This window comes from Ambystoma mexicanum, chromosome 6q, assembly GCF_040938575.1.
Source record: "Ambystoma mexicanum isolate Mex_15411 chromosome 6q, UKY_AmexF1_1, whole genome shotgun sequence".
Classification (NCBI taxonomy): Eukaryota; Metazoa; Chordata; class Amphibia; order Caudata; family Ambystomatidae; genus Ambystoma; species Ambystoma mexicanum.
The window spans coordinates 665,394,248-665,404,513 of NC_090937.1; positions in this window are offsets into that span (position 1 = coordinate 665,394,248).

Here is a 10,266-nt window from a genome sequence, read left to right on the forward strand (position 1 = left end):
CTTGGATAGTTTTGCCACTGGGAGTCCTTGCCACTGGGAGACCTTGACACTTGGATACCATGCCACAGGGACACTTTGCCACTGGGATACTTTGCCATTGGGATGCTTTGCGACTGAGATGCTATGCCACTTTGATAAATGGTCACTGGGATATTTAGCAGCTGTGTTACCTCCCTATTTTAAGAACTAGTAATGGCAATACTTGCCCAACAAAATAATCTGCCACTGGGATATTTCTGGCCATTGGGATACTCTTCCATCTGGATAACCCCTCACTGTGATACCTTCAAACTCTGATAATCTACCTGTGGCATACATTGCCACTGAGACATTTTCACATCTAGATAATCTGCCAGCAGAATATACATATAACTAAAAGGAAAACAGGCAGACACCCAAACCCCACCAAGATACAGACCCCCCAGAAGTCAACCACACAAACCCCTACGAAAAAAGCCTCCATCATGGAACGACCAATGCACAAGCATTACTTATAATAGCACAAGCACCAGCAATGAAAGCCAAACAATGCAACCAACTACCTTTGGAAGCTAAATACTCGGGAAAACCTTGCACAAAACCTCTTCAAAGAAGAGAGCCCTTTTGCAACATCTTAACAAAAATCCCTCTATGGGCCTCATTACGACCCTGGCGGTCCCGTAATGAAGGGTGCCGGTACGGGACCGGCACCCTTCATTACGGGAGCGCCTATTACGAGGTTCCCTTTGCGGGACCCGGAACAGACGTCTGGTAAAACCAGACATCCTTTCCGGGTCCCGCGAGGAGAAGAGGGAGCTAATAACGGGCCATTTGTAATGTGCCCGTTATTACCTCCGTCCCCATTCCCATTGAGCCCAATGAGGGCTCAAATGGGAATGGGGAATGGTTCCTTCAAGGAGGAATTACCGGGTCCTCCAATGTTGGAATGACCCGGTAATTCCCCTTTGAAGGAACCCGGTATTGGAGCCGGTATGGAGGCAGCCATGACGCTAATAGCACCATGGCGACCTCAATACTCGTAATGAGGCACTATGTCTTGCGATACCTATCTACCTACAAATGGGTCGGGAGGATAGCTCAGGGGCAACGTGCTTGTCTTGGAAGCAAGATAACGCAGAGTAACACAGGTTTGAATCCCGGTCCCGTGCTTAGGGAATGGTCTCCGGTATTAAGCACGTAATTAAATAATAATTAGATACAAACCCTCACAACCAGCCATCCACAGAAATCTTAAACACACATGGAGAGAAGCAAACACCACTGATGGAATAAAGAAGGATCAAAGAACCAGAAAAGAACCAATTCAGCTGAACAGATCGTTTGTCACCAGAACAGAATTCCAGGTTACAAATCCACATGCACCCCCAGAATCAACACTGGCCATACATATTGTCTACTCAAGCACCTCAATGAACATCCAGAAGCAACTAAGGTCCACACCCAAAGCCCCACACAAACGTCAATCACTGGATCAAAAAAACAGGAAGAACCGATGTCCAATCGCCATACCCACATAAACCCCAAAGAACAAACCCCAGAAAACAAAAAGGTTCACAGCATACTGGTCAATACAAGATCAGTGTTAAAGCACAGCACAGAGACATATGAGCTCCTCAGCGAAGGTGAAACGGACATGCTTTTCCTCAAAGAAAACTGGCTAGTGGATGATTTTATGGTTGTAGCACATACAGTCCTCCTGAACATCTCCAAACGAAGGCAGGCCAACTGCGAAGAAAAAAGAGGAAGTGGCCTAGCCTAGAACCAGAACAGCACTGTTGTTAAAAATCCCGGATTGGAACTCACTATTCTTCTTAGCTCTGGACCATCAAACCCATCTATCCTTCCTACTCATCTACAGACCACCCACATACCACCAAACATTCACAGAGAAATGTGTCGCCCCTGTTTTTCGGCTGTGGTCTGTGCAAGTTTGTACTCTTCCCTTCCGTGGAGCAGAGTCAGTCGACATGAGAACCACCACCCCACCCTGCAGGCCAGCTGGATAGGGAGGGGTGCTGCATCTGCAAAATAAAATCGTGGTTAACAGAAGATAGGCTACACCCTGAGTTCTATTCGAACTAAAGGGAAACAGACACCAGAGTGGTTTTTAGAAGGATTTCAATGAGGACACCTTTTTCTTTCTAAAATGACGTATTCTTTTTTTAAAAACATTTCCTATCCCCTTCCTAATGTTCCCATGGCGTGAGTACCAACGAAATGGGGATCTACTGTGTTAGCAGACCCTTCCTTGTGTTGGGGCCACACCTTGGAGGGGTCTCGTGGGGCCCATAGGGTGAGTCTGATGCAACAGACGTCTTCCCTAACTACAGGTACAACCCACTTGGAGTGTGAGGCCAGAGGATAGACTCTGTGGTTGGTGCCATATCCATAGGTGGCCTCAGGCAGCCTCCCACTACCTCACACTGGACCTCCCTCTACTCCCATTTACCTACTTAATACCTTACACCTACTTAACATTCCCCCAACACTTTTCCAGCTCTACACTCCCCCTACTTAACATTGTATTATTTATCAATATACACTACACTACTTAACATCTATTCACTTACTTAAATATATACATTGATACACATAAAGACAAATAATTACATACATGTCTAAATAGGGGTGACTGCTACAGTCAGTCACCCCCTTCATGGTATCTTTTAGGACTATCTCTGGTGGCTCTAAATCTGTCCCCTTCTGTGGCTGGCTTTAGGGGACCTAGCCCTTGGTGACTATGGGACCTAGTCCCTCTTCTTTCTTCTTGGTGGCTCTGTCCACTACATGGGACCACCCATCCTCACCGCACAGCCTGCTCTCCGAACATTGTTTGTGGGTAGCTCCCTGCGTGCGTGGGGGAACGCTGGCGCTCCTACGCCTTTCTTGAGTTTCATGGTAGCCCCATTTGCAAGGGAAACCACTTGTGCTCACCGCCACACCCGCGGCCTTGGTTACTCTTCTGGGTGAGCCCCATAGGCTGGAGGGCCCATCCGTAATCACCACTGTTCCCTGCTGCCACATGTAATCTTCAGGGCGGCTCCATTGCCTATGTCACCACCATGCCACAGGTGCTATGTTTTCTTCAGGCAGCATCCCTGATGCCACGGGGACGCCGCTGCAATCACTGCCGCTCCCAGGCACCATTTTAAAGCCAGTTGGCATCCCGTTGGGAATGCTGCCATGTACACCACCGCGGACTGTGGCATTCCTGTCTTCCTGTCTTGCCATGGGGCCTGCCTATGTCACCACCATGCCACAGGTGCTATGTTTTCTTCAGGCAGCATCCCTGATGCCACGAGGACGCCGCTGCAATCACTGCCGCTCCCAGGCACCATTTTAAAGCCAGTTGGCATCCCGTTGGGAATGCTGCCATGTACACCGCAGCGGACTGTGCCATTCCTGTCTTCCTACCCCGCCCCCTCTGCATTGTGTTGCCGAGATATATGCTGTCAGGGCTTCACCAGGGCTGCTGTGCCGAGGCAGCCTGGGAATTTTCTTCACCCAGGCTCCCTGACACAGCAGCCTGGGTCTTCCTGCATCCCACTCTTCACCCAGACTGGACAACGAGCCAGCCTGGGACTTTACCCTTCACAACTCTGCCCTTCTTGCATGGCCTGGGAGGACTTTCGAAAGGGCCCACCTCACAGGCTACTAGATGAGCGGACTGGGGCACAGCCGGGCAGCCTGGTTCTTGCTGTCCACCTCATGCCACCTGGACTGGGCTGTTCTTTCGTTAGCCAGGGCAGCCCTGCACATGTTGCCTGGGCCCTTTATTCAGCTGAGTCAATTCAGTTTGGACCCTGAGTGGGCTGACACCTGCCACAGCCCTATTAGCAGCTGGGTTGCTCCTGCCACACAGCCCGGCGCCACGGTCATCATGCTGGGGGACTCCCACACATGCTGTCCACACCTCATTGAGTCTCATGGGTTCCGCTTCTATTCATATGTGGATGATACCCAGCTACTGGTCCGTCTTGACCTAACTAAACCTGAAACAGCACACAGACTAAAAAAGTGTCTGGAGGAACTTGGTCTATGGATGACGCTGAATTGGCTCAAGCTAAACGGCACAAAAACTGAAGTCCTGGTTGTGGGTACTTCTACCCCTCATGTGTTCTGGACGGCCGACTTTTGGCCCCCGTCATTGGGCCCTCTTCCTATACCCGTCTCATCAGTTAGGAACCTGGGAGTTCGCTTCTCGGCTACCCTGACCATGGACGAGCAGGTCAGAGCAGTTTGCAAATCAGGTCATTTTAAACTTAGGGTTCATTGAAAAGTCCTCCCCTTCATTCCCTCTGCCAGTCAGGCACCGGTTGTGGCAGCCCTGGTTTTAGCGTCCTGGACTACTGCAACTCACTTTATCTGATTGGTCGACTGCAGCGGCTTCAAAATGCTGCAGCCCGTTCTATCATCCGCCCTCCTTTTGGAGCCCATATGACCCCTTTACTGCGACAACTTCACTGGCTCCCTGTTGCTCAGCGCATTCTGTTCAAGTCTATGTGCATAGTACACCAGGCGTTTTATGGATCTGGAGCAGAATATCTGCAAACTAAATTCGCTCCTTATCAGCCTTCATGCACCCTTTGTTCTCTTACCACCCGGCGGGTGGTTGTACCTTGTTTCAAGCTGGCCCGTAAGGGTGGCCGTGCTTTCTCTGCAAGAACGTGTAATGACCTTCCCCTTCCGTTACGCGACATCTCTAATCATCTTGCTTTTCGTCGAGGATTCAAAACCTTGCTTTTCTAGCTGCGCTCCTTTCTGCCCGCCTCCTCAGCGCCAAGATGCCTCCGGGTGTATGTGCGCTTTAGAAGTTTCGATAACATCACATAACATAACCTCAGTGTCTCTTTGCCCTGGGGCACTCGAGGCAGAGCCCCCGCATCCCCAGAGAGTTATTTTCTTTTTGTTCTCCATCTTCTCCTGTCTTCCTACTTTTTCTGAACTGTCTTTCAATTGTTACTTTCTTTTAAATCCTTTTGGGATTCTTTTCTCCCCTGCCCAGTCTATTCCTGGGCAGTGGAGTACTGTTTCTTTGTTTGCCTTTTTTTCCTTTCTTAAACATTCCATCCAGCCCCATGGTGGGCTGGATCGTTTAATCCACAAGTAAACACACATCCACAAACACTAAATAACAGGGGTCTGTGTCGTTATTCCTAGTTTTTCCCCTAGGTGACAAGCATGTAGCCCCTGTCAGCCGGGCCCTTTATGGGCCATGAGTTACAAATGTGCATATGCCATTGCCAGTATCACAATAGACAAATTAACAAAGGGGTCCTGGGAGTCCCTCCGCCAGACATTAGTCCCGGTTACTAGAGACTTACCCAGAGTCTTTAGCTCACTATCTTTCACAGAGAAGAAATATCCCAAACATATCAGTCTTTGTCCTGCCCTGGGGCAGTCCAGCACCGAAATGCTTGGCAATTCACAATAGAACACAACCGACACTTGTCTACTGCCTGTCACAACCGCCTAATCATACTAGGAGACTATAACATTTGGTTAAAAGAGGCGAATACCAACTCGGCTAAATCACTGACCTCACGAATATCCACCATGCATTTAACCAAAGGTGAAGGGGGCAACCCATGCAGGCGGACACAATTTGGATGCAATCTTCTGCAAAAAAAGCCTATTTGCAATTACACTCCCAATACGCATATTTTGGAGTGACCACCTTATGATGACATTTGTGATTCATGCTCCAAGGCGAGTACAGGCCACCCACAAAGTCTAACTCCAATTCATGGACCTCAACACCAGATTAGAATCCACAAAACCGTCAAGCGTTTACATGGACACACTTCCACCAGAAGAAAGAATTGAGACACTTCAAAAATGGATCACTGAAGGTCTAGATGCTGTAGACCCGAAGAAACTCTTTGCCCCCTCCCAAATGAAAATGTCTGCCAGGTGGTTTACGCCCCACCTCAGAGCCCTGAAGAAAGCAAACCAGACAAAATTGAATACCTTTATACTTCTCCTTTTGTTTCTATTATTTCATCATTTGGATTGTCTCACCATTTCTATGCTGATGATACTCAACTCTTTCTCTCCTTTTCTTCTTTTACTTTTGCTGTCCACGACAACTTGTCCTCTTGCCTTTTGGCTATTAAATCTTGGATGGCTGATCACTATCTCGTCTTAAATTCTGCTAAAACAGAAGTTTTCTTTTTTCCTGCTACTACTATCATTCCTCCTTCTTCACTGGCTTCTGTTTCTTTTCTGCCTTCTTTGCTCCCTATTTCTCTCTCTGCATGTAACCTGGGCCTTCATCGTGATTCTGAGTTTTAGTTTTCTTGCTATATCTCTCTAATCTCACATTCGTGTTGTTTCCATCTTTTCAATATGCGCAAGACTGGACCATTACTTACCTTCAATGCAGCTAAAGTCTTAATCTCATCTCTTATTTCTTCTCTCTTATTCTACTGCTCTTGGATTCATTTTGGTGTTCCTGCTTCATGATTGGCCCCTCTCAAATCTATTTTTAACTCTTCTGTCCGTCTTTTTTGTTTTCTCTCATCTCGCAATTCTATTTCCTCATCTCCATCATCTATTGGATGCTCTCCTTTCATTGGGCCTCATTACGAGGTGGGTGCACAGGGATACCGGGCACCGTTAAGGACATCAGTGCCGGTAATCCCTTTGCACCCGATTCCGAGGTCCCTTAGCGGGTCCCTTCCTTAACGCCTGGTTTTTCCAGGCGTTATGGACGGGGCCCGTTAAGGGACTTCAGAGCTAATAAAGGTACCACAATTTGCGGTACCATTATTAGCGCCTTCCCCCTTCCCATTGAGCCCTATGGGGGCTGAAATGGGAGTGGGGTATGGCTTATTTAATGGGGACTTATCGGTCCTGCAAAGGTCAGAATAGACCAGTAAGTCCCCATTGAACGAGGGCGGACTCGGTACCGGTATTGGAGGTAGTCATGCCGCTAATTGCGCCATGACTACCTCCAACCTCGTAATGAGGCCCATTCTCATCTTAAATTTAATTTTCTTTGTATGGTTTTTAAATCTCTTCACAACCCACCACCCTCCTACCCCCAGCTTACTTATCATCTTTGGTTTCTTTTTATGTTCCTTCATGAACGCTCCTTTTCCTTAGTTGCGCCATTACACTGGAACGTGCTACCTCTTTCTTTACGTTCTATGTATGTCTTTGTACTCACTTTTCCGTTCAGCTCTTAAACCTCATCTTTTTTAGTGGATTTCATGTTTTTGTAACTGTTTTATTGTACTGCAGTGTTACATTTGTAAAGTGCTTTGGCGTATGGTGCTCAATAAATACAAAATAAACCCCAAGAAAAAACAAAAATGCACAAACAAGATAAGGCTCTATAAAGTAGAAATCCTAAAAGCAAAGAAAATGCACTATTGTTGTGATCCAGTGGAAGAATCACCACTGAACTACTGTCCGTTTTCAGAAATTAGAAGTAGGAACAGTAGACCGAAGACAGAATAAACCTTCCCCCCAAGATCGCAGCTTGCAGGACTAAAAACACCTGACAGGCTGTGTTTTTGGGTGAAAAGACAGGAGCAGCAACAGAGCTAAGGAGAAAACACAAAGATTACAAATACCATAAGTGAATGCTCAAATCAAGGTCTCCCAGCTGTACCATCCTCAGCAACCCCACTTACCTGCAGTGGTTGTGAAAAGAACGAAGAACCTACTGAATTCCCAAAGTGAAAAAAGCAACAAATGGGTAAGTGTTCCACAGGTCCCAGAAGAGCAAAGGTCCCAAAATAGCTAACCAGGGCGGCACAGGGGCGCAAGTATCTAGCCAGTTCCAATCCCAGGTGTTACAGCAGTGCGTCCCAGAAAGAACCCACAATCCTCAAAGAAGTGTCCTCAGGTGAGTACCAAAATCCTCAGCAAAGCGTCCATGTAGTGTCCCAAAATTCAGGATAAGTTGAAATCCGGGAAACAATAGAAAAATAGTGACCAAGCATTCATTCAGCAGAGCGTCCACCGATCACTTGATGGAGAGATGAACAGTGCAGTGAAAGAACAGAAGTTTGTGAAGCGCTTTCTATTAAAAAGGCACAAGCAGTAATAGAAAACGGAAATCCTTGAGTCAAAAAACCTATGGCTGCAACAATTTGCATACGGCGAGCAGGAATGGAGTTTCCAAACACTGCAGCTGCACTCACACGCAATAGAGAATGAGCCAAGACGCAGGGCAGTGTTCGGCTGACAGGAGAGGTCTGAGGGAACAAAATCCGATTCAGAAGCAAGCGAAAGCAAAGTCGGGTGGAAGTGCCGGAGTTCAGGTAACTAGGAAATAAGCAGAGGGGGAGGAGACCGGGCGTCAGGAAACAATGAAAGGAAATCCAAGGAAACGTGGCCAAGGTGGAAAGCAGGATTCGAATATCAGGAAATCAGGATACAGAAGTGCGACTTAACAACACGAAAAAGCACTTTTTAAGGAGCACTCGAGCGGTGTCCCAGAGCCACATATAATGATGCGGAGGGACGCAGACGTTGCCTTCGAATCACGTGACGGCTCATTTTCCGGGAATGCAGGCAAACGTAGTTTTATCTGTATTGGCCCTGTACAAGGTGCCAGGGCAGTTTCCATGTCTTCATATGGGAGGTAGGCAAGACGGCACGGGGCATGAAAACTATGCTGAACACATCTCAAAAGCAAGCAATGCACAGAAAGATATGTTCAACATCATTAAAGAGATAAGAACCCCGACATCATGCAATAACGTCCCCAGTCTCTTGCAAAAACCCAGTGATGACCTTGCAAACTACTTCAAAAATAAATCCATAAACACCCAACAAGTCATCTACATTATGCCCAGGGACACAAGAATCAGTATCACCAATGACCCAACCCCAGAGGCAATCCTAATATTGAACTACTTCAGACCCATCTCATCAGAAGACTGTACTAAACTAGTGTAGCAAACCAACAAAGCCAGCACACCAGTAGACTCTGTATCTACAAGAACATCCTCAGCAAAGAAACACATGCAGAACACTTCTGCAAGCTCATGAATAATTTGCTAGATACAGGAACCGTGCCTAGGAGTTTCAAAGCTGTCTACATAAAAGCACTTCTCAAAGATCCCCTAGTAAAGACAAACCACCCCACCAACTACCAGTTTATGTTGAACATCCCTTACCCAGCCAAACTGGTAGAAACCTGTACATGAATGTATCATGACACGCATGGAAACTAACCACCCACAGGACCAGATACATGTCGGTCTATGACAAGAACTGAATCAGCTCTACTCCCCATCTGGGATTACCTAAAAATGAACCCAGAGAACATCACTTCTGCTCTGAAACTATTAGATCTTTCAGCAGCTTTTGACACAGTCATCCATGCAATCCTCATCAAAAGGATACAAGAAGCAGGGATAGGCAACACTGCACTACAGTGGATGAAATCCTTCCTGACAGACACAATGGAAACCACTTGGCTACCACCCTTCAGCTCCACATCACACACATTCACCTGTGGTGTTCTATAAGGTTCATGCCTCTCACCACTACTCTTCAAAATGTACAAGGCCCCACTCATAAACTCATCAACTGACACAGACTTGCAAACTACAACTATACAGATGATATGCAAATCATGTACAAAATCGATACTAGCTGGGACGTAGACCAAACACTTGTCTACTGCCTGTCACAAATCAATGCATGGATTAGCAACAACAGCCTTAAACTCAATTAGGACAAAACTGAATTCATGATAATTTTCAACAACCTCTTTATACAACCGCCCATACTGTGGCCTACTGAAATGGGAACTAGACCGGATTCATCCAAAGTAGATAAAAATCTCTACATTTTGATGGACCAGGACCTAACACTAGAACCTCAAGTCAATGCAGTAGTAAATAAATGATTCTTCTGCCTATTTACTATCAAGCTGAAAGTACCCTTTCTCACCTTTCCACACAGAACACTTGCCAATATGTCAGTCGTCATGTCAAAATGCCATGCCAACAGTCTCTTCCTTGGAATGACTAACTACCTCATCAAAAAACTGCAATGGATCCGGAATGCAGCAGCAATACTCATTCTAAGACTCAGCAAGAGAGAACACATGACAACAGCAATAAGATCCCTACACTGGCTACCAGTCAAGAAAAACATGTGGCATTGTTCACAGAGCAATTCAAGGAGAAGACGCAGAATTCCTGCAAGAATCAATCTCCATCTACAGAACTCAGAGGCAGTAGTCGAAGTGTACGAGAAGAGGTAGTGGAACTATGTTCCCTACTGGTCTGCCCCCGCTTC